The sequence below is a fragment of the Pelodiscus sinensis genome, chromosome 8 (genome assembly GCF_049634645.1).
Source record: "Pelodiscus sinensis isolate JC-2024 chromosome 8, ASM4963464v1, whole genome shotgun sequence".
NCBI lineage: Eukaryota > Metazoa > Chordata > Testudines > Trionychidae > Pelodiscus > Pelodiscus sinensis.
In genome coordinates, this window is record NC_134718.1 from 73,041,652 (window position 1) to 73,065,310 (window position 23,659).

At 48.3% G+C, this 23,659-nt stretch overlaps 1 protein-coding gene across 1 annotated transcript in view; it reads right to left on the reverse strand.

The window, feature by feature from the left end:
- SLC68A1 (solute carrier family 68 member 1) overlaps positions 1 to 23,659 on the reverse strand; it is a 72,148-nt gene that overhangs the window by 29,884 nt on the left and 18,605 nt on the right. The window lies entirely within an intron of this gene.

Genomic DNA, 23,659 nt, shown 5'->3' on the forward strand with positions numbered 1-23,659 from the left:
GAGTGGAAGAGCCCCCCCCCCGCAGCCTGGTTGGGCGGGGGGAGTGGAAGAGCCCCCCCCCCCGCAGTCTGGTTGGTGGGGGGAGTGGAAGAGCCCCCCCCGCAGCCTGGTTGGCGGGGGGAGTGGAAGAGCGCCCCCCCCGCAGCCTGGTTGGGCGGGGGGAGTGGAAGAGCGCCCCCCCCCCCGCAGCCTGGTTGGGCGGGGGGAGTGGAAGAGCCCCCCCCTCCTGCAGCCTGGCTGGGCGGGGGGAGTGGAAGAGCCCCCCCCCCCGCAGCCTGGTTGGGCGGGGGGAGTGGAAGAGCGCCCCCCCCCCTCCCTCACAGCCTGGTTGGGCGGGGGGAGTGGAAGAGCCCCCCCCTCCTGCAGCCTGGTTGGGCGGGGGGAGTGGAAGAGCCCCCCCCTCCTGCAGCCTGGCTGGGCGGGGGAGTGGAAGAGCCCCCCCTCCTGCAGCCTGGCTGGGCGGGGGGAGTGGAAGAGCCCCCCCCCCGCAGCCTGGTTGGGCGGGGGGAGTGGAAGAGCCCCCCCCTCCTGCAGCCTGGCTGGGAGGGGGGAGTGGAAGAGCCCCCCCTCCTGCAGCCTGGCTGGGCGGGGGGAGTGGAAGAGCTCCCCGCAGCCCAGGGTGGGGGTGTGAAGAGTGGCCAGTGCAGGGGGGGGCTGGAGGGCAGCTGCCCCCCAGACATGCTACCCCAGTCCGCTCCTGCACCCACTGTTCCTCCTGCACCCCCTTCCTGGCCACATGCTGCATCCTCCCTTGCTCCTGCTCCCTCCCCCTAGCCAGACACCCTACTCCCAGCCTGCTCCTGCACCCAGACCTTGCAACCTCTCCTTCTTCTGTCCTCCACCTCCCTCCCAGACCCTGCACCCCATCCCTATCCCATTCTCTGGCAGCCCTGTCACACGTACTGAACCCCTCATTTTTGTCCCCACCCCAGAACCTAAGTAAGCTCCATAAAATCTACTAGGAAAGTTGGGGTGGAACGCCACAGTGAGGTGTCTCAGTTGGGGGCCACCTTGATGAGGGTTGGGGGTTTAGGAAGAGTTCTTTTGCTTCTTACTTGTGTGGTCCCCAACTGATTTTTCTGTGGCTCAGAGGCCCGACCCAAATAATGTTCCTCACCCCAGCCATACGTATGGAAAACATTGAAACCTTTTGTGTTGGGCATAAATTAATATTTTATTTCATTTAAAATGAAGTTTGATAAACTAACATGGGAGAGTTAAAATGGTTAATTTGTTTAATAATTTAAATGAAACCAGTCTCCCTAGCTGCAGCACTAGAAAAATGGCTCAGGTGTAATGATGTCATTAACGGTGAGTTTCCATTAGCAACTGGTGGTCCATGGAAAGGTTTACATTGGCCTGTGGACCCCCAGCTCAACAAGGTTGAGAATCCCTGAAATAGAGGTACTCCTGGCCTCTCCCCTCCAAAAGACCTCCCCAGGCTCCGTGTTGCTCCCACAAAAGATTGGTCTTTTACCATGGTGGTGAAATCACTGTGTCACTCCAGTGTGAATAACGGACAGACTTTTTGTGAGTTTTTACCATCCAAGCAATTGATGATTTAAACAATGTGTTAAGATGCCACATGAAAACACTTGGTACAGCCACAGAGAGGCAGGATGTACCGTCTCTCACCAGAGAGGACTGTGCCATAGTGAACAAACCCTTTGTGAGCTCCGTGGAAAGGTGAGATGTTTTGACTTACCGCTTCAAACGAATTTGTTCTAGCTTTGGCCTACATGGTGTCTAGACATGAGTTAGCTGTGATAACACATTTCTGAGTTATTCTGACACAAAGTGAAACCTGTGCTAAAGACCCCAGTCCAGTGAGAGAAAGCACTGCTGTCAGAAGTCAATTCAAAGTTTCTCCAAATTTCTTCTAAGATTGCCTCTGCCAGCCAGTGGGGCTTTGACATTGATCCCTTATATTTTTGAAGGGTGACTAAATATTACCTGGATCTTCTTGGGTAATATCAACAGATTGCTTTGGGCCTAATCCTAGCTTAACATTAAATTGGATCAGGCCCTTTGTAAGCGGGTTGGGAAGTGGACTCATTTGGCAGTTATTATTAGGTATTATTTACCTAACATAGGCATTCCCCAGAGGCAGGAGCTGATCTGTTAACAGGTTAATGTTAGGTCACACTGGGGCTGCCGCTGGTTCCCAGCACCTCCCTTCCCCGGAGTAGTCCTTGTCCAGAGAGAGAGGCTGCTCTGTACCCTGGCGCAGTCCCTGCCTGTGGGGCCTCTGAGTTCCCCAGAGACTTGCTGATCTGGATGAGAGCAACCCCTGTCTGCAGCAAGCCCTTTGCGGGCCTGGAGCAGCCCCCTTCCTGAAACAGGTGGGGAACTGCTCCAGCCCCCTCTGATTACCAGTGAATTGGAACCAGTAATCAGGACTGGTTAAGAGGACTATGCAGTTGTCCCATGAAATTGTGGGATAGTTCTGGATGATTCACAGGCCCTGAGTCAAATGGGGCTGCATCTACCCTGCAAAGTAATAGGCCTGAGATCCTGACTCTCATCCTGATTCGAGGTTGGACCTCTAGCACTGCACTGTCATAGGACCCTAGGTCTGGACCTGGGGTTAATGCAATTGCAATATAGTTGAATGGAGGGGTCTTCTATGGGGCCCAAACCCATCCCTATAGGTAGAAGATGGTGGGAAGAGGTCTTAGATGGGTCACATGACACCCTTTATTTCAGGTCATGTGTTCATCTTGACCCCAGAAGTACCACCCCAGGGGTGGGACTTCCTGTGACAAGTGGGTGGGGCCTAAGGGGCCAGGGGCATGGCTAGTGGTTTCAGGGGGCGGGGCCAAGGTGTCCATATTTTTGGTTCAGAAAATATGGTCACCATAGGGTAGCCGAGTTAGTCTGTGCAGGATAAACTTAAAAAACAACAAAGAGTCTGGTAGCACTTTAAAGATTAACAAACCATGTAGATGGTGGGTGCCCACAAAAGCTCATGTTACCATCTACATGGTTTGTTAGTCTTTAAAGTGCCACCAGACTATTTGTTGTTTTTTAATTTTAATTAGTGTCTCTTTTCTCGCTGATGATTTAAACAGTGACGGACACTTATTACACACAAGCTACAATATTGCATTACAACGTGGGATCTAGATGTTGTGCAGTTTATAAGCATTCCATCAAGTCCAAACACTGAGCACATTTTTATCATTCTAATGCTGACAACACTGACATACAGACTGGCTCCAGCGATGTATCCCTCTGTGTTCCGCTGAAGCATAGTCCTTGGTATGAGCTGGCGCCTGGTCTGCCAGCATCACACCTTGTACTGTGTGAGTCCTGCTGGGAACCTTGTCCGTCTGAGACTATGTGAGATCCCTGGACCCCGATGCCTCTCCCTTCCACCCATGGGGAGCCCTACTGGGGCCCATGTTTCCTTAAAATCGTGTCACCCCCATGTCTTCCACCCCCGGGGAACCATTATGGCCCAAGTACCCATGAAACTCTGTGCTGGAGGCTTCTCTTTTCAAAGATTTTCCTAAAACTTTTTGGGCTTGTATCTCCAGGACAAGTGCACATGCCAGTGGCCAGCAGAGATCTGGCTGGTCCCAACATTCTGAGGCCTGCTCCTTGGGTCTAGCTGAGAAAGACAGACTGGATGCAAGACAGGTTGAAATGAAGAGCAAATATTGATATCGTGACTAGCTTTTCAGAGAGGTCAAAACACTTACTGCATTAAAGACTGCTAAATGCATTCTCATTCCCATGGACATTACTTATTTTTCCATGCACTATCAGGAGAATCTCATGGGATGACAATCTCGAAATTAATTAAGACTAGATGCCTTTCTGAAAGAGATATAGATTCATAGAATCATAGACTACTGGGACTGGAAGGGACCTCGAGAGGTCATCGACTCTAGTCCCCTGCCCCCATGGCAGGACCAAATACTGTCTAGACCATCCCTGATAGACATTTATCTAACCTACACTTAAATATCTCCACAGATGCAGATTCCACAACCTCCCTTGTTTACCCTGGGACGCAGTAATGATTAATTTAGAATTTAATATTGGACATGCCCTGACTTATATTAGAGATGGTAAATGTCCCAAGTCCCAGAAGACAGGATCGCCTGAGGCCGATTGCTCGTGGCCGTATCTGTCACCGGCGCGTGGTTTTCCAAACAAAAGAAACTTCGAGTCTTAATTTGGGGCCAAACCATATATTGTAAGGTTAAAATACAGAACAATTGTAAATTTAAAATAGAGAACAGCATGTAACAGCAATTTAATACCCAAATCCCAGGAAATAAAGCAGACAGTGGAGACCCCTAGGCACAATAGGGTTATACAGGCAGTCCCCGGATTACGTACAAGATAGGGACTGTAGGTTTGTTCTTAAGTTGAATTTGTATGTAAGTCGGAACTGGTACATATTGTAGGGGAAACTCTAGCCAAACATTTCTCCAGAGCTCAGTTTTATTCTCCCACACCTCACTTCCCTCAGTCCTTTATTCTCAAGCTGAGGTGTCTGCTGAGGAAAGCCGCTCTGCGTCTCCCTGGTCTGCGGGGGGGGGGGGGAGGGGGGTGTGCTAGCTTCGCGTCTTCCTGGTCTGCTGGGGGGAAGCAGCTAGTGCTGAGTTGCCTCACCCCGTTTGTAAGTAGGGATCCGATGTAAGTCGGATCCATGTAACCCAGGGACTGCCTGTTCTTTGCACACACTCTCGTGGCTTAAGGCAGAGGAGGTGCTCACGACCTCAATGCCGTAGCTAATTGGAAGCCGTGTCAGAGGAACTGTGAGGAGATCCCACGATGTCACAGGATCTGGCCTTCTAGTCGGGCAGCGGGTGAGGAATGGACTATGGATCAAAGGCCTTCCGCTCCTTGATGGTAGCCCAATGGGATGTAGCCGGTAATCCCCGGGAATTCTCCACAGGTAATAGGCAAACCCAAAATACCCACCACACTCACACCAACCTTACACCGTCCAGGCTCACGCTATCACTCTCTCTCTTTCACTCATTCACCCTACCATTCATACTACAACAGAGGGACATACACAGAACCACACGTACTGGAACCCAGGTAGGAAGAAAAAAAAGGGAACCCCAACTGCCACTGAACCGGGGTATTTTTAGCTCTCTCCAGTGGGAAGATTTCCAAGGGGCTGAGTGCTCTCTTTTGCGGGTGGGGTGCATAACATGTTGAACCGTGTGCAGCTATTTGGTACCGAATGCAAAGAATTAGAATGGGGTGCAGAGCACTAGTACCATGTGCAACTAGGGAAAAGGCGGGAACCCCCCTCCCTATGGCAGGCTTCCTTAGTTCGAATTAGCATTGATAGTTCGATTCACTGCCTTAGTCGGGTCAGGACAGCACTCATAGCACTACACCTTCCCATCCGCACAATCAATAAACATATAACATACAAACTGAGGTAACACCCTGGGCAATTTATTCTAGTGTCTGACTACCCTGACAGGAACTTTTTCCTAATGTCCAACCTAAACCTCCCTTGCTGCAGTTTAAGCCCATTGCTTCTTGTTCTATTCCCAGAGGCCAAGATGAACAAGCTTTCTCCCTCCTCATGACACCCTTTTAGATACCTGAAAACGGCTATCATGTCCCCCCTCAACCTTCTCTTTTCTAAACTAAACAAACCCAATTCCTTCAGCCTTCCCTCACAGGTCATGTTCTCTAGACCTTTAATCGTTCTTGTTGCTGTTCTCTGGACCCTCTCCAATTTCTCCTCATCTTTCTTGAAATGCGGTGTCCAGAACTGAACACAATACTCCAAGGCTACGTCTACACTGGCCCCTTTTCCGGAAGGGGCATGTTAATTTCAGCTATCGTAATAGGGAAATCCGCGGGGGATTTAAATATCCCCCGCGGCATTTAAATAAAAATGTCCGCCGCTTTTTTCCGGCTTTTAGAAAAGCCGGAAAAGAGCGTCTACACTGGCCCCGATCCTCTGGAAAAAGTGCCCTTTTCCGGAGGATCTTATTCCTACTTTGAAGTAGGAATAAGATCCTCCGGAAAAGGGCGCTTTTTCCAGAGGATCGGGGCCAGTGTAGACGCTCTTTTCCGGCTTTTTTAAAAGCCGGAAAAAAGCGGCGGACATTTTTATTTAAATGCCGCGGGGGATATTTAAATCCCCCGCGGATTTCCCTATTACGATAGCTGAAATTAACATGCCCCTTCCGGAAAAGGGGCCAGTGTAGACGTAGCCCAACTGAGGCCTAACCAGCGCAGAGTAGAGCGGAAGAATGACTTCTCCTGTCTTGCTCACAACACACCTGTAATGCATCCCAGAATCATGTTTGCTTTCTTTGCAACAGCATCACACTGCTGACTCATATTTAACTTGTGGTCCACTATAACCCCTAGATCCCTTTCTGCCGTACTCCTTCCTAGACAGTCGCTTCCCATTCTTGAAGTATATGGGAATTATGCATTAGTGAAACATAAGTTATTCACCTCAATATAGGGATGACTGGATGAAGTTTAAGGGCCAGTATGATACAGGAGACTAGACTAGTTGATCACAATGGTTCTTTCTGGCCTCTTCAGTTCTATGTATTACGTTCCTAAAATCTTCACAGAACTACTATACAGCACTTCAGAGCAATAAAGCAAATGTTAGAAAGTCTGGAAATGGGCTCTTAAAGTATCCCATCAACATCATCAGTTTCAAATAACTCTCACACCACACATGCAAATTTACCTTTCCCCTAAGCATGACCTATAAAATACACTAGTTTGTTATATCAGCTGGTCACACATTGCTCTAAAGGTAGCTATTTTTCACATTAGCCTAGATATTGTTGGACTTATGTATTAATACTCGCATCAGGCTGCCTTTACTTATCATAGAGGCATAAACCCATTTTGTCCCCATGCAAGTCAACTTTATCTTTTCCCTACAGCAATTAATTTAACTGTTAATGGATATTCAACTAGGGATGTGATGCAGGAAGCTTTAATTAGTGTTTGTAAAGGGCTCTGAGAGGTTAAAATTATCATTTGCTTGACATTTCCTAGTGGTTCTCAAAGCATTTTCCCATTTTATTATCTTCTGGCATACTGTGAAATAGGATTACCAGCATTTTCACTGAAAAACTCTTTTGATAAAGCCACTAATCACAGACCTTCGAGTGTTCGCACTCCAAAAGATAATCCCAGATTGTGTAATTAAAGGGTGAGGCGCAAGCATGCATCATCAGACATTGCAATCACCTGTAAAAGTTTTTTATGTAAAAAGCCTCAAACACTATTGCATTAAACTTTCTATACTATCAGTCAGGCTTGGTAATGGAACAATCATCTTTTGGGTTTTAACTTTATAGATTAATTTATACAGTTTAAACTAATGCTAGTATCCAATTTACTAGATTTACTTATGTACAGCTGCGATTGCCACACGCTACAGGTGCCTGCAAGTGATACAGGTCTGCCAATTGTAAGGATGGGAGTTACCACAGTGATTACAAATAGAAGATGGGCTGCAGTCCTTCCTGGTTCTGGACACAAAGCTGAGGAATAGGTTGGTTCTTCAAAGCAGCACTTGGTAATTTAAAAAAGAAAATTGCTTTTGAGGTTGTTCAAAGTTATGCTAGTCTGAGGAATGAGCCTGGTTGTTCCTTTAGGAATGGATCTGATGTTTTAAGATATCTTTACAAAAAGCTCTTGGGTTTTTTAAGAGAGTTAGAATATATATAGATATAGGTAACTTCCCCTTCTTTTTTCCTTACCCTGATTTTGTTCTTAAATTCTGTTCTTATTGTGACTACTGTACAGCAAGAAAAGCATTTTGTCCTTATCTGTTAAGTTTTATACTAGTAACAGACAGCTAGGTGCTACAGTGTTTTGTTGCTTAGAGTGCACATAACTGTTTAAAAGTCCCTTTAGATATTGAATGTTTGGATGCTCTGCTTACAGGTAAAGAATGTCTAAGTGTAGGTTAATTGTATTCTTAGGTCATCTAATAGTATCTTGAGCAACTGAGGATGGCTGGGATGAGAACACTACTCTAACGCTGGAATTTGTCTGGCTGCTATCCACACTAAGTGTTTAGCCAACTTAACACATGCTCCTCCTCCCCTCCCCCCCCCTTAGGCAGAGAGTTGCTTCAGTGCTAAGTAAGTATTTGCTTCCACATGATGGGAGGATTTGGGGGCAAAAGCATTGACAGTTGAAAGCTGTGGCTTATTTAATGAACTGGTTATTAACAATATGTACATGTGCATGTAAGGGTCTTAACTGTATTGCCCTGTTTTAACAGTCAGCCTCCCATTTATGCTTATGGAGCATTAATCCCCTCTATCTAATATTGGTTTAGTTTATTTTTGTATGAAAGTGACCTAAAAGTTGGATGGAACTTGGTAAATACTAACCAATAGCTCTTGTGACTTCTCTCCCACAACTAGAATGGCTTTTTTAAATTAAATTCTATCCAAAGCAACTAGCTCTTGTTACAGAATAAGCCTGTCCCCATGGTGAGTTATACCAGTACAGCAAAACTGGTCCAAATTCACATTTTTGTTGATACCAGTAAAATTATCCTGTGCAGATAGGGTGACCTTCAGATTTAGGGACTAACATAATGTTCATCTTCTATTAAAATGCCACCATCTCATGGGCCTCCAACACAGACCTTTGTAAAGTCTGAGTGCTAGAGAAGCCCTCCTATGGCATCAATCCTGTGAACATTTACGTGCATCATCTCACTAAAGTCAATGGGATTGTTTTTGTCCATCAAGTTATGCATGTGCAGAAGGGTTTACAGGATAATGGAACCATAGGTTTAGGCAGTACTACGAAGGTCTAATCCTCTGCCAAGATGTAGAATCTGTTATACCTAAACAATCTAAGATAAATCTCCATCCATATCAGACCACTATGATCCAATGTAGTGGGATTAGTTAAAAATGACAAACCTGTCTCAACTGTGTGCAGGGGAGGGGTAGCTCAGTGGTTTGAGCATTGGCCTGCTTAACCCAGGGTCATGAGTTCAATACTTGAGGGGGCCATTTAGGGATCTGGGGTAAATCTGTCAGGGATGGTGCTTGGTCCTGCTATGAGGGCAGGGGACTGGACTGGATCACTTCTCAGGGTCCCTTCTAGTTCTATGAGATGGTGTATCTCTATTATAAAGTATGAGACAGTAAGTTACCTGAAACTGATTAGTCAGTTTCACTGTTCTAACAGCTGGGACTAGCAAGAGGCAGTCATAAGTACAACATGCATTTTAAAATTATTTAGACTTAAATAGTAGACGATGTTAGTGCAATAGACGACAAATTTTCTTTAAATGCTAAATTGAACCCTCCTTCAATTAATCTTTATTTTATATAGCCCATTTCATAACCAGAGATGCCCAGAACTGAAGTAACAATGATAAAACATCCTCTGTAAAACTTGCCACCAGCATTTATACATGCAGGGCTCGTCTACACTGGCCCCTTTTCCGGAAGGGGCATGTAAATTTCATGAGTCGTAGTAGGGAAATGCGTGGGGGATTTAAATATCCCCCGCGGCATTTAAATAAAAATGTCCACCGCTTTTTTCCGGCTTTTAAAAAAGCCGGAAAAGAGCGTCTACACTGGCCCCGATCCTCCGGAAAAAGCGCCCTTTTCCGGAGGCTCTTATTCCTACTTTGTAGGAATTCAGTCCTACTTTGTAGGAATAAGAGCCTCCGGAAAAGGGCGCTTTTTCCAGAGGATCGGGGCCAGTGTAGACGCTCTTTTCCGGCTTTTTTAAAAGCCGGAAAAAAGCGGTGGACATTTTTATTTAAATGCTGCGGGGGATATTTAAATCCCCCACGCATTTCCCTACTACGACTCATGAAATTTACATGCCCCTTCCGGAAAAGGGGTCAGTGTAGACGTAGCCGCAAAGTGGTGCATGCATGCAATTCTCTGTGCCATCAGAGCTGCAGCAGGCACAGCAGCCAGTCACTGCCAATAGCTGGTCTTTCTCAGAAATCTCTGCTAGGCGTCGGGGCTGGAATTTTCAGACCCTGAAGCAGCAATGGCTCACGGTGGCTAGTGTGGGCTGCATAAGTGTCATTACTGAAATGGAGGAGGGCCAGTCTGGCAGCCTACCAAGATGATCTTTTGAGGATACTTAGCTTTTGTGAAGTGTGCTTGTGTACCTGGAATTTGAGGTGTGTGGACAGGACCATAGCATTGTCTTGGTTGGATGCAGGGGGAGCACACAGTCCTTGCAATCAATGTATGCGCCTCACTTCACATGCCCTTGGTTATGTGCATGTCACTTTAGTAAAACAGGGGCAGGGGGAGGGAAACTGGACAGAAACCAGCAGGATCTGGCAACCCTGTGCATGGGTAACAGTAAGCAATGTGTCATGGGCCATGTGTAGAACCCTGATGAGGCTGCAGCTTGCCCATCTCTGCCTTAAGGGAAGTAAGCCCTGATCACTCATTGGATTTCAATGAAACAACACAGGACTATGTAGCACGTTAAAGACTAACAAGATGGTTTATTAGGTGATGAGCTTTCGTGGGCCAGACCCACTTCCTCAGATCAAATAGTGGATTTCAATGGGACTTGGGCATGCACTTCAGTAAACCCCTCTGAAAAGCCCAGCCTGGGTGTTAGTGACGCAAGTCAGCTGTCTGAGGCTTTAAAAACCCGGCCCTGTCTGAAGCATGAGCTACCATGAGGGGCTATAAGCACTCTAGACTCTGCTGTACCGAATCTGCACCCACCTCCCTGAACCCTGATGTCCCCCGAGAGCAGGGCTCAGACTGGCTCGTCCTGCTTCAGAAAAGCCGCCCCCTCCTCACCTGAGCGCCAAGTGCTGGCTGTGCAAGGCCCGTGGTCCTAGCTGAGTAGAGCTGACACCACTTGTGAGAAGGCAATGGAGAGAGGTTGACCAGGCTGTGGACCGGCCCAAGGCTCAGAAGGGATAGCAGTTTCACTAGATTGCTATGGGGGTGTAGTGAGAGCCAGCTGCTGAATTCCTGCAGAAACACCTGGGGGCCTAAGCAGCCTTATTACAAGCTGGGTAGGTGACAATTCCTATATCTCAGTGAAGAGGAAGGTGAATGCTCGGATGCTTTCCATGAGCCATGGCAGGACTTGGGTTAACTCCTTTTGTCAGCATCTCCCCCTGGCTTGGTGAGGCAGCTCCCCACTGGGCATGCTGGCTTTTGTGAATTCTCCAACACCCCCTTCACTGTACAAGGAGCCTAGGTGCCTGACTCAGGTGTGGTGGGTGATTTCTCCTTCTCTCCCCTCCCTGCCAGGTGCTGGGATGCTGAACACTGCAACACCCAAGTCCAATGGCCCCTCTAACTTTTTTCCATCTGGGTGCGGAATACATTTTATGTGCACCAAGGCATGTGCAGGTGTGCACTGAAATAAAAACACCAGCTCCTGGGTGTGAGCAGCTGTGCACACTGTCAGCTGGGCAGTGCTGGAATCTCTCTTAGGTGAGTGCCCAAGCGCTCGGCTTACAGGGAACACCTCATTTGTGGATCCCCACCTTGTTTCTGCTCCTTTTTCTGGTACAATCCAGGTGAGGTGGGAGGCTGTAGTTACAAGTCACAAGGTTCTCATGGGCAGACCACTGGCCAAACTAGCAGGTCTGCACAGCTGAGTTCAGTCCTGTGCTGAAATGTCGAAGGAAAAGCCTGCAGGGAGAGAGGCTGTACATTTGACAGCACCTCGCTAACCCAAATAGGCTGAACTGTGTCTGTTTGGATCAGTTTTCTTAAACTTTACCCAGAAGCTGTTGGAAACCCCCCCAGGCCCTGTGCTGTTATCTGGACCAACAGTTTATTTTTAAAGGGTAGGGAGAAAACTAGCTTAAACCCATTACTGGCAACTATTCAGCTGGTGAGCTTGTATTTAGAGTATTTGCTCATTTGTATGCCAAGTCCTCTCGTCTGCTGCTGTCAGATCCTAATCGCTTGCGCCTACAAGGGAGTCTTATCAAATATCCCTGCAGCTTTTCTGAAGTCAAGAATGAGCGTTTTCCAGGCCAACAAAAACATTCAGTGTTTGTCATTAAATAGGTTTCAATTGTGTGTATTGGTGGAGATCGTATGTACAAGGCACTTTACCTAAAATCAAATGTCATGCTATACTAAATGAGGGGGAAGTCTGAAGTGTTATGAACTTTAAACAGTCAAATTAAAACGTTAAGACCTTTTACTGTAATAAGGATGATGCACTACACTGTTATAAAAAAAAATTGGGGTGGGGGAAGAGTTTTACTTTGCTTTTACCAAAAGTATCCTAGGTTCTTGGCATCTTTAACACCTTAAAAAATCCTCCAGTAAGGAATCCAGCTGCCAAACCTCCCTATGTAGCAGAAAGAACTAACAAAACCATGTACATCTAATGGGTTGTGCTTCTAAACACACACATCCTTCCCCCAACACACTGATTAAAAGAGGCAACACCAAAGGATCGTAGTGTTTGCCTGTGTTGGACTGAAGTTCGGGGATTGAGCTCCAAGGATGAGACTGTCCTGCCAGCTGTGCTGTGTGACTGTTTTGGGGAGCACCCTGGAATTAGTACATTTTGTGCTTTGTGATGGTGGGAGTGGCAGAGGAAAGTGCATGGGATCTGGTTTGGGGTGTGATTGTGAAACACGTGGGTGTTCTAGAAACCTTCCTTTCCCCTGATTGTCCTTTACCCTGTCTCTTCTACGGTGGGTGGGGGTGCCTGTCTCCCTGCTCTGGCAGCCCGGCCCCTCTTTGGATTGAGTTGTTAGTTGAGTTGCCTTGCAGTGGCCCACTGGGATTATACAGGAATGGCTTTGATATTCTGAAATTAGTCTCCATCTAGTTCTCAGCCCCAGTGGTACCTGCTATCAGATGTCAACAAGAGTTGCACTTAGTCTGTGTACTGGGATACCCTGTCTCTGACAGTGCCTGTAGCTGAACCTTCCTCAGCAGGATCCACCTCCCCACCCACCACATGATTAGCTAGGCCCTGTAGAAATGTCATCTTGACTTGGGTACATCTGCACCACTGCAACTCGGGGGGGAGGGGGGGGACGGTACGAACACCCCCTTCCCGAACGGCATTCGCTTTGTCAACAGAAGCCCTCTCCCTTCAGTATTGCTTGGGGCAAGTGAATGCTTTGGCCCAAGGGCCACGTCAGGGTAGGGAAATGGCTTTGCTGGCCTGGAAAAGAGCTACAGTCAATGGGAGGTGTATGGGGCCGTGCCTGCAGAGAACAGCCCACAGTCCCCTTGCCATCCTCATTCACTGGGGCTTCCAGGAACTGCATGGGGCCATGACAGGCGAGGAGCCTGCCTTAGTCCAGCTGTGCTGCCAGACTGGTAACCCTGCACACCAGATTGAAAGTCCTGATGGACTGAATGCAGCCAGTGGGTTGTAGTTTGCCCATCCACAGTACAGTTGTATCTACACCAGTAGTCGCTATAGCTACAGTCAGGGGTGTTGGCTGGCTGTCTTTTCACAGCCTGACATTATCTATGCTGATAACTTTGATCTCCACTTAAGTTTATGTAGCAAATCATTTAGCCCTTGGTTGTCAAATCGTGGTGGAACAAAGGGGGTAGAAACTGACCATTGCACTGACAAAATGTAACTGCCACTGGGAAGACTTGAACCTGGGACCTCGGGTAGGAACCTCTATTGCTTGAGTGACAAAGCCAACTGGCTCTCCAGTTAAGAGCTCCCTTGTTTTATCTCTGGCTGTACATGGTCTAAGTGCCACTCCATGGGACAGTGAGCCCCACCAGGGTGTGAGTTACACAAGCACTGATGCCTGTTAGTGCCAGCATCTGCTCTGTGCCATGGCAGTGCTGCAGGAGCCGGGACCATTTGGGGTGTTGGTGAGATGGTGGGTAAGGAAATACCTGTTACTGGGCCAACCTGTTACCAAGCTATTGCCTCGCCCACCTTGTCATAGACTTTCTCAGGTCAGAAGGAACCATTCTGGGCTCAGGGGTGGGCAATAAACAGCCCACCTGGTGTATCAGTTTAGAGATGGCCCAGTCATGCTGTTTCCCGCGCTCCCATTGGCTAGGAATGATGTTCTGTGGCCAATGGGAGCTGCGAGTGGCTGTATCTGCAGGAGTGCAGGTAAATAAAGCATCTGGTGGCCCATTGCGAACTGCATCTGGCCTGCAGGCTGCTTATTGCCCTTCCCGATCTAGTCTGACGTCCTGCATTGTGAAATAACCAATGGGATTTTCACCCATCTAGTTCCTGCAACAAGCCCGTAATTGCTTGGCTGAGCAAGAGTTCCTCTTTGAGAAAAAGCCGGTCACATCTTGCTTGGCTTTCTGATGCTAGCTGTGGAGAACAAAACAACACTGTTTCCTGCTTTGCCAACACATACGTTAGCTTAAGTCTCTAAGGTCAGATGCCTGAGTGTTGCTGAAACTTAACTGTTCCATGGAACAATGTCATGCTTTGTCCAGAGGAAGTGAAGAGAGCGGGTCGAAAAGATAAGCTAAGAAAGCTTCCCCAATCCATCTCTGGTTTCTCTGATGCTATGTTTTTGTGTGCTAGGTATAAAGGACTTGGCTTGAGTCCTTGACAGCTGAAGGAAAAATCCTGTTGTAACTTAAGGCAGTATACCTGAGCCGAAGCAGTCACTGAGAACAAATTTGGAAGTCCCCCTACTCCAACGTGATTGGTTTTCTGCTTGTGGAATTTCTGCTCCTAAGCAGCAGTGTTTTGGAAATAAGGTTGCCAGGTGTCTGGCTTTGAACTGGATAGTCCAGTATTTGAGCTTTCTGTTAGGGAAACAAATTGAGAAAATAGAAATGTCCGGTGTCTTCTAACTAAGACAGAACGTCGATTGCGATGTCATGTCAAGTGGATCCAGTATTTCTGTTGAAACCATCTGGCAACCTTATTTGGAAATCCTCCCCCCCACCCCACTTAATGCTTTGCCCAGAAAATTAGAGACTTCCTCAGACTCGAAGGACTCCATGCTAGCAAAGAGCCTGACATGTGGTGACACTTCTCCAGAGCCTCCTTGAAAGGTTGTGGCTACAGTGTAATGGAAGCCTTGCAAGATTGGTAGAGTCCTTCGTGTGATCAAGAACAGGAACGGTGACAATAGGCACCCTTGTCACAGTCCTGAGAGTACACTGAAGGATTCTGTCAAGACCCCATTGTGAATAACTTGGCATGTTGAGGGTTCGTGCGTCGAATGGATCAGGTTAATAACTTTGGATAGGGTGTTGGAGCAGTTTCCACAAAGTGTGTGTGTCTCAGGGTAGAGTAGTTTGGATGAAAACACTGTAAGGTTGGTGAACAATTGATTTGAAAGACCATATGCAACATTTTCAGAGGGGTGGCTGTGTTAGTTTGTAACTGAAAAAACGTAATAGTCCTGCAGCACCCTAGACGAACAAAAAAGATAAATGATATCATGAGCTTTCGCGGGTACAACCCACTTGAGATGAATGAGGTTAAGGGGTCTAGCCTGCAAAATAGAGGTAGGATGAGGGAGGGAAAGAAGGAGAAAAATGGGGAAAGAATTGTCAGTGTCCATGCTAAATGAAAACGATAGTGGGTTCTAAGTATACTTAAGTACCCGGTGCTTGGCTTTTTATGTCATTAAGATGTGGACCATAGCGGGTAATCCAGTTAGTCTTTGTTTAAACCTCTATTGCAGGTCCCAAACTTGTAAATGAAATTCTGCAGCTTCCCTTTCACGCTGGCGTTTGAAATTGGCGTGTAGTAATATGGCAACTTTGAAATCCATTGAGTGCCCCGGCAATTTAAATGTCCCCCAATGGGTTTCTGGGTCACCTTTTTGGATACCAGACCTGGGTCCATTAATCCTTTGTTGCGGAGACTGTACAGTTTGGCCAATACACATGGCAGAGGGGCATTGCTGGCACTTGCTGCCCACTCCTGCTCTCTCTGGCACCAGGAAGACCTTAGCTGAAGTACTATCTGACACTTGACTGGAGACAAGATGGGGACTAATTGGAAGGAGTGTAAACAAGAGCAACAATGAAAGGGTTTGGAAAGCAAGGGCAATGAGCAGAAATTGGAACTAAAACTGGGTGTGTTTAGTCTTGGAAAAGAGACTGACGGTGCGGGTGGATTCTGACCAGTTGGGAACTGTTAAGGACTCCTTAGGCTTTAATTGTTTTCCATGGCTGTTGGAGGTTGTACCAAAAGTGTCATGGTCTCAATTTGTAGCGAGGCGGCTGTAGGTTGGACATGAAGAAACACCCTCTCTATCCATGTCATTAAACTCTAGAATGAGCTTTCAAGGCGGGCCTTGGCATCCCCATTGCTGGGGGACCCACAAGAACAAGTTGGACAAATCTAGACTCTGTGATAGATGACTTGGTCCTGCTCTGGTATTGGGGCTTGATTTGAGCTCTCAAGGCCCTTCCACACCTAACTTGAGACTCTAGGATGCCATGCAGAGTAGTCAGATGGCATGAAGGATTTGAGGAGGCTGATGAGAGAGGTGCTCCTGGGTTTGGGAAGGATAATGGTGCATGTGAACTCCATGTGCAGCGGCAGTCACAAAAGCAAACAGAACATTCAGAATCATGGAGAAGGGGATCGAGAACAAGACAGAGAATGGCTTATGGCCTCTCTATAAAACCATAGGATGCCCATATCTTGAACACTGCATACAGATGTGGTTGCCTTAGCTCAAAAAAGATCTATTGGCATTGGGAAAAGGTTCAGAAAAGGGCAGTAAAAATGATTCGGGGTTTGGAATGGGTCTGCATGAAGAGAGATTAAAAAGACTGGGACTTTTCCGCTTAGAAAAGAGGTGACTAAGGGGGGATAGGATACAGGTCTATAAAATCATGCCTGGTGTAGAAAAAGTGAAGAAGGAAAAGTGATGTACTTATTTCTACAACATAAGAACTAGGGGTCACCAAATGATAGGTAGCTGGTTTTACATAAACAGAAGGAAGCTTTTTTTCACTCAGTGCCGAGTCAACCTGTGGAACTCCTTGCCAGAGGATGTGGTGAAGGCTGGGACTTCAACAGGGATCAAAAGAGTGAGAGATTTTCATGGAGGGATAGGTCCCTCAATGGCTATTAGCCAGGCTGGGTAGGCATGGTATCCCTGGCCTCTGTTTGTGTGGAAATAGATGACAGGAGAGGGATCACATGACGATTCCCTGTTGTGTTCCCTCCCTCTGGAGCACCTGGCATTGGCCACTGTGGGCGGACAGGGCACTAGGCTAGATGGGCCGTTGGTCTGACCCAGTCTGGCTGTTCTTCACCATCCACTCGGGAGAGAGCAGAACAGTTCATAAGGTGGTGTCAATTTCCTCTTCTTTTAAAAGTCTCTTGTGGCCTTGACTGCAGCACTAGCTGGGTTGTGGTGGGCGCCCTCCTACCGGGGTAGGGGCCATTGGGAAGGGCACTCTCAAAATCGGGAAGAACAGTTTGACAGATCTCTCATCCGGTGTCCTCTGCTAGCTTAGTGCATGTTGCGCTTGGCTTAGTAACCATAGCTCCCTGGAATGTGCCCCAGCCTGGGTGGAGCGTGGAGTGGTTACTAAACACAATAGCTGGCTAGTTTGCTGGTTAGCTAGTCTGGGAGCCGCTGGCGATAACCAGAGCCTTTTCAAACCCAAACCAGGGAGGCGAGGGACCCTCGTGTCTGCTCACGGAGTACAGCCAGGCCGGCTCCACGCTGGGTATATCCGACTTCCAGAGACGGCAGCCGAGCAGAGCTTGAGATCTTTGCTAAGGAAATAACACCCATGGCTGTGTGCAGCCAGGTAACAGCCTCCTCCCTTCCTGCTTGAGGTGCTAAGCTGCACCACCAGCCTTCTCTGGCATCCTGGCTGCTGCTGGTGTGTACTTGCAGCCTAGAAAGGGCTGTGTCCTAGCGTCTGTTCTGCCCTCTTGTTCCCTGGGATGCGGACCTTATTCCCACTGCCCCCAACGGTACGGGAGGTCAAGGGGGGGGGATGGCGTGCTGAGGGGCTGGGTAACTTGCTGTGGGCTGTTCAGACTGCCACCTTCCACCCCAGAGGCGGCTGCATTTCAGCACTGAATTGGGCAACATGCAAATTTTGGTGCTGGGGGGAGGGGGCTGTTAAGGTCATGCCTGGTACATAAGAACAATGAAACTGAATGCGCTTCTTGAGTTCTAGCAAGAGGCCTCTTTGTTCAGACACACTGAGTTCCTCTTTCTCATGAATATTATCTGCTATGACTTATGACCTTTCTGATATCTCTTTGCTGTGTAGACGTACCCTAAGTGGTTTCAGGATGCCTTGGTATTTCAAAATAGCCACCCTGCATCTTAGAAATGTGCCTGTTAGTTCGAACTATTTCACCATCCCTGTAAACCTTGTTGCACAAGGAATAAGGCTGGAAATAGTGCGTTAGTTTGAAATTTGGCACTCGGTAGACTGTGCCAAATTTCAAAATAGGCTATTTTGAAGTAAGCTACGCAATATGCAATTTGCGTAGCTTATTTAGAGTTTAGGGTGCTGAAGAGATGCACTCTTAGGGTATGTCTAGACTATAGGGTTTTGTCGACAGAAGTTTTGTCAACAGATACAGTCGACAAAGTTTCTGTCGACAAAGAGTGTCTAGACTGCAGCCAGTTCTGTCGACAAAGCAAGGCGCTTTGTCGACATAACAGTGTGGACGCAAAGGACAGTAGATGCAATAATGCCTTCTATCGACAGAACTGTCAACAAAAGGCGTTATTCCTCGAATGAGGTTTACATACATCGACAAAACTGCTGAGTTTTGTTGACGGTATGTCGACATACTCAAAGGCAGTGTGGACGCAGGTATAGTTTTGTCGACAAAACCCTGTAGCCTAGACACACCCTTATAGTTAAGATACACTTGAAGGCCCATTTATACTAACAGCTTAAGACGATGATGACTAATCCAGACTCAAACGGCTGCGATGGGTACTGGAGCTTGAGTGTTTCTCAGTGCCCTGCATTAGAAGCAAATGCTTCAAACCCCCTCTTCTGCAAGACTATACAAAGGAATGTGGAAGAAAACGGAAGGACTGGAACCTCCACCTTTCCTGTGCCCCGCAATGTAGAGATGGGACGCAAGTGTGTGGGGTGTCCATGAGTTAAGTGCGCTCGGTCAGGCGCAGTCTCTAACTGTTCACCAAATAGCACAACAGGGTCTTGATTCTCACTGGGGCTGCCCTCGGTGTTGCTTGTAGTGCGACTGCAACACTCGACACATGCGGCCTGCGTCTGGCCAACAGGAACTAGGGCCTCCAGATCTGTGTGCAAGCAGCAAGCCTTCGCGTCGGTCTCCGGGTAGAGCCGGACGTCAGGAGGTGAAGGAGCGGTGCTGCACTGGACCGTGGCAGAATGTGGGTGTATAAAAGCCAACCCAGCGGGGGTACGTGTTGGGGGGCCAGCCTGTTTGCCAGCTGGAGTAACAGGCTTCCCAACACCCGCAGGGCTGTAGTGGGGCGTCTGCATTGTGCCTATGCCCTATTGCTGAGTGACTAGACGCAAGTAGTCAACTAGTCACTCCCTGCTCCCTTGCTCTAATAGAGGCAGCAAGGGTGGGGGGATCAGGAGCCAGTGCAGGGGGAATGAGCTTAAAAGTTGGTTTCCCCCCAGCACCGTCTCCGCAGGGGGGAGGGGCAGGGGAAGGCAGAGGCACAGTGGGGCGGGGCAGGCATGACTCAGGACTCAGCTGTCCTGGCTCGCGCCCGGTTCCAGAAGCTGCCTCTCTGCTTTTTGAACTGTAGCAAGAGCTGCCCACGCCTCTTGCTACATTTCAAAGGCAGAGGCAAGCGCCCGCCTCCCTCCTTATCTATTGGTTGATGGAAATTCCATCGACTAGTCGATTCGCTGATTCATGGAAACGCAACATCCTTTACTCTGTGCACGACAGCCAGCTTGACCCAATTCTGAAAGCTAGTTACAAGCTGCAGCTATTCCGGCTGGCTGAAGAACTGTAGAACAGCGGTCCCCATTCTGCTGTTGCATCTAAGAGAAAGCAACTGTCTCTTAGCAACTTTCCATATTGCGCTGTATGGTCAGAGTTGCCCAAATGAAGGCTGAGATGGCCACTTGCTAGAACCCAGAGGTTACGTCTAGGCTGGCATGACTTTCCGCAAATACTTTTAACGGAAAACTTTTCCGTTAAAAGCATGTGCGGAAAAGAGCGTCTAGATTGGCACGGATGCTTTTCCGCAAAATCTGGATGTGGTTTTGCACAAAAAAGCCCCAATCGCCATTTTCGCGATCGGGGCTTTTTTGCGCAAAACAAATCTGAGCTGTCTACATGAGTCCTTTTGCGCAAAAGGGCCATTGCCTGAACAGGAGCAGCATAGTATTTTTGCAAGAAGCACTGACTTCTCACATGAGATGGTCAGTGTTCTTGCGGAAATTCAAGCAGCCAGTGTAGACGCAGCCAGACTGTTTGAAGGGAGACCTAAAAATCTTGCAAGAGATCCTGACAGTGGTTACTTTATGAATGCTCTAGAAGTAGTGATTGTGTGGTTTGGCACTCTTGTGAGAACAGAGTTCCTCCCCTGAAGATGGCAATTTAAATAAATGCCATACAGAGAGGAGGCCGGGTGACACATGCATGGATGACTTTAACTCTCTCCTCTCTTTTCCCTCCCTCACTTTAAATTATAAGCTCATTTTTTTTCCTTTGGCCTACTAAAGTTTCAAAGCTGTATTAAGTCCAATGTTCAGTTGTAAACATTGGAAAGAAAAACTTGTCAGTTGTATTCAGAGTTGTGAACAACCTCCAGGCCTGAGCTGTTGGGAAGGTCTGAAGTTCTCTTGTAATTAACTGAGGAGTCTTGGAAAAAATCAATTGCACAATGGCTGAATCAGTAGAGCTTGGAAAAACATGCACCGGACTGAGGTGTTTTTTTGCAGTGCTCATTCCTAGTCCTGCAGCTCAGAGGTCTGGGTAAATGTTGGGGAAGGTTCAGATCGTCTGTAATTAAGTGGCTAACACAGCTACCCCACTGGGACACTTCCGCCCAGACTCGGTACTGCCAATTGCTAATGGCTGGCATCTGAAAGCACACTGGAAATGCTGGAACTACAGTGTTGCATTTTTGTTCTCTAGGTGTGTTAATTGCTCAGTACACAGGAGTTTCCTACAACTCACTTCTTACCCAGCCTGCTGGATGAACAGTGCTGGGACCAGACTCTTTTAAATTCCTTTCTCGTGTCTTCAGTATCTTCTGTTTATTCCCACAGCTCAGGACACGCAAGCTGCCTTGAAGCAATGAGCCTTGCTTAACACCAGCGTCTGGACCATGTACCATTATGGTTTTGTACCGCAAGAGCCTTATTCAAGCATGATCCAGCCCTCTGCGTACACCTACCTGCCTCTTGGGCCTGGCAGATTGGCTGAATCGCCAAACTCCTCCATGTTCCCCCCTATCCAGATGCACAGCTTCAACAGCCGGCCCGTCGCCTCTGTCACAGACTGCAGCGGCTACCCCAGCTATGCAGGCAACCAAATGGAGTATCATCACTTCTACGGCACCAACCCCTACTTCCACCCTCGCCCCCTCTGGCACTTCTCTCAGGTGTCCCCCATGTCTCTGTACAACCCCTATGCCAGCTATAATCCATACGCGGCCTACCAGAGGCCAGGCCAGAACCAGGACCTCTGGCCGCAGGGCTTCACCATGAGAGGTGAACTGCACTGGGGGAAACTCGAGAGGGTCTTTGGACCGAGGCGGGAGCTTCCAGAGTTTGTGAAGGAGGATCTCCGCAGGGTTTATGGCACCTACCCCAGGACTGATGTGTCCATAACCTTCCAGAACAGGGAATTCCTGGTGAAAGGAGACCCCAGGGTGGGACAGCAGGAATACACGGTGGAGAAGCGAGTGGTCCGAAGGGATCCCACCCCATCAGCAAGTGAAGCTGACGAGGACAGCGAGGAACGAAACCGGAAGAAGAAAAAGAAGCTGAGACGGTGATGTGGCCAACTCCCTGCAGGACAGGGGCTCCTGAGCCTTCATAGCCAAGGAGCAAGCTGAGCAGAGCTGCTGAATTCTGGCACCTGGGAAGAATAAATATTGAGTACTCCCCTTCTGCAAGTTCTGAATTCCTGCCCACAGTTAATTCCTCGACCTGCTTCCCCCATGCGCCCTAAACCTGCTGAGAACTCGTGTCTGCTGACGGAGGCCCACAACGCACTCCTCCTCTTCCTGCCAAAATGTCCCTTCCTCACATGCGCTCAGCAGCTGTTGGTCTCTTGGATGTTGGCTTTGAATAAGAACGTCTGAGTGTCCGTTTGGCTGGCCAGATAGGGTACTGGTTGGCTTGCTCGACAGTGGCCCTTTAGGAGCAGCGTGGACGTGCCTTTTTAACTCTGGGAACGAGCCCCACCCCACATGTCACTCATGGAGCCTTGCGAGAAGCCCTCGGCAGGGTGACTAGCCCAGGAAGACTGGACTCCTATCTCTGCCAACTTTCACCACATGACCTCCAGAGCCGGGCAACTTAAGTGTCTTGTCGGAGCACTAAGCACATGGAGAGGTTTTGGGCACCCTGTAATTACTGCTTTGTTGCAGAGGATGGTTATTCACTATGGAATGCGAGTGTGAACACTTCACTATGGGCTGGAAGAGATTTCCCCTTGTGCTCACTGGGGCTGGTGAGCCTTCCTTCTGCAAGAGAACACGCTCTAGTGCCTGCAGGCGTTGGCCAAGACACACGTGTGGATGCCAGTTCACGAGTGCCACTGACCGATTTCACAACAGCGGTGACCTTTGTTCCACTCACCTCTTCGCCTTGCCAGGTTTGAAAGGGGGATCCTCCTTGAAGAGGGGCGGCACTGGGACCGTACCACGCGCCGGAGGGTTAAGTTCCTTGCCAACTTGTGGCTTTTAAATAATAAAAAAGTAAAATGTGAAGAGCTACGCGTGCTTGTGTCTTCATTGCCAGGAACCAGCTTCTGCTTGTTGAAGCTGGAGAGTGAACATAAGTGTGTGCATATGCACACACGTGCACACGCACACGGTTTTGCAAGCACAATCCAGCTAAGTGCTTGAGTTGTGAAGTGGCTAGCTTAAGTTAGCAACAGCCTCCTTAACGTGCCCTCCTGCTGAGGTCTGCGGAATGAGGCCGTCTAATTACATAGAATCCTAGAACTGGAAGGGCCCTTGAGAGATCGGGTCCAGCCCCCTGCCCTCGTGGCAGGACCAAGCACCATCTAGACCAGCGGTTCCCAACCTTTTCCAGATGGGGACCCATTTTGACAAGTCAGGAAGACTTGGTGACCCAAGGCAATTCAAAAACAGGGGGGCGGAGCCACCTGGGGAGACACTGGTGACCCTTTTGAAATGTAATGGTGACCCATATTTGGGTCCTGGCCCATAGGTTGGGAAACCCTGGTCTAGATCATCCCTGACAGGTCTGTCCAACCAGCTCTTCAATATCTCCAGGGATGTAGATTCTGCAACCTCCCCAGGCAATTTACTCCAGTGTCTAGCCACCCTGACAGGCAGGGAGTTTTTCCTAATGTCCAACCTAAACCTCCCTTGCCGCAGTTTAAGCCCATTGCTGCTTGTCCTGTCCTCAAACCAAGGAGAACAATTTAGTTCACCCTTCTTATCACACCCTTTTTAGATGCTTGAAAACCGCTGTCATGTCCCTTCTTGGCTTGTTTTCTTCTAAACTAAACAAGCCCCATTCTTTCCGTCTCCCTCCTAGCTCATGTTTTCTAGACCGTACATCATTTTTGTTCTTCT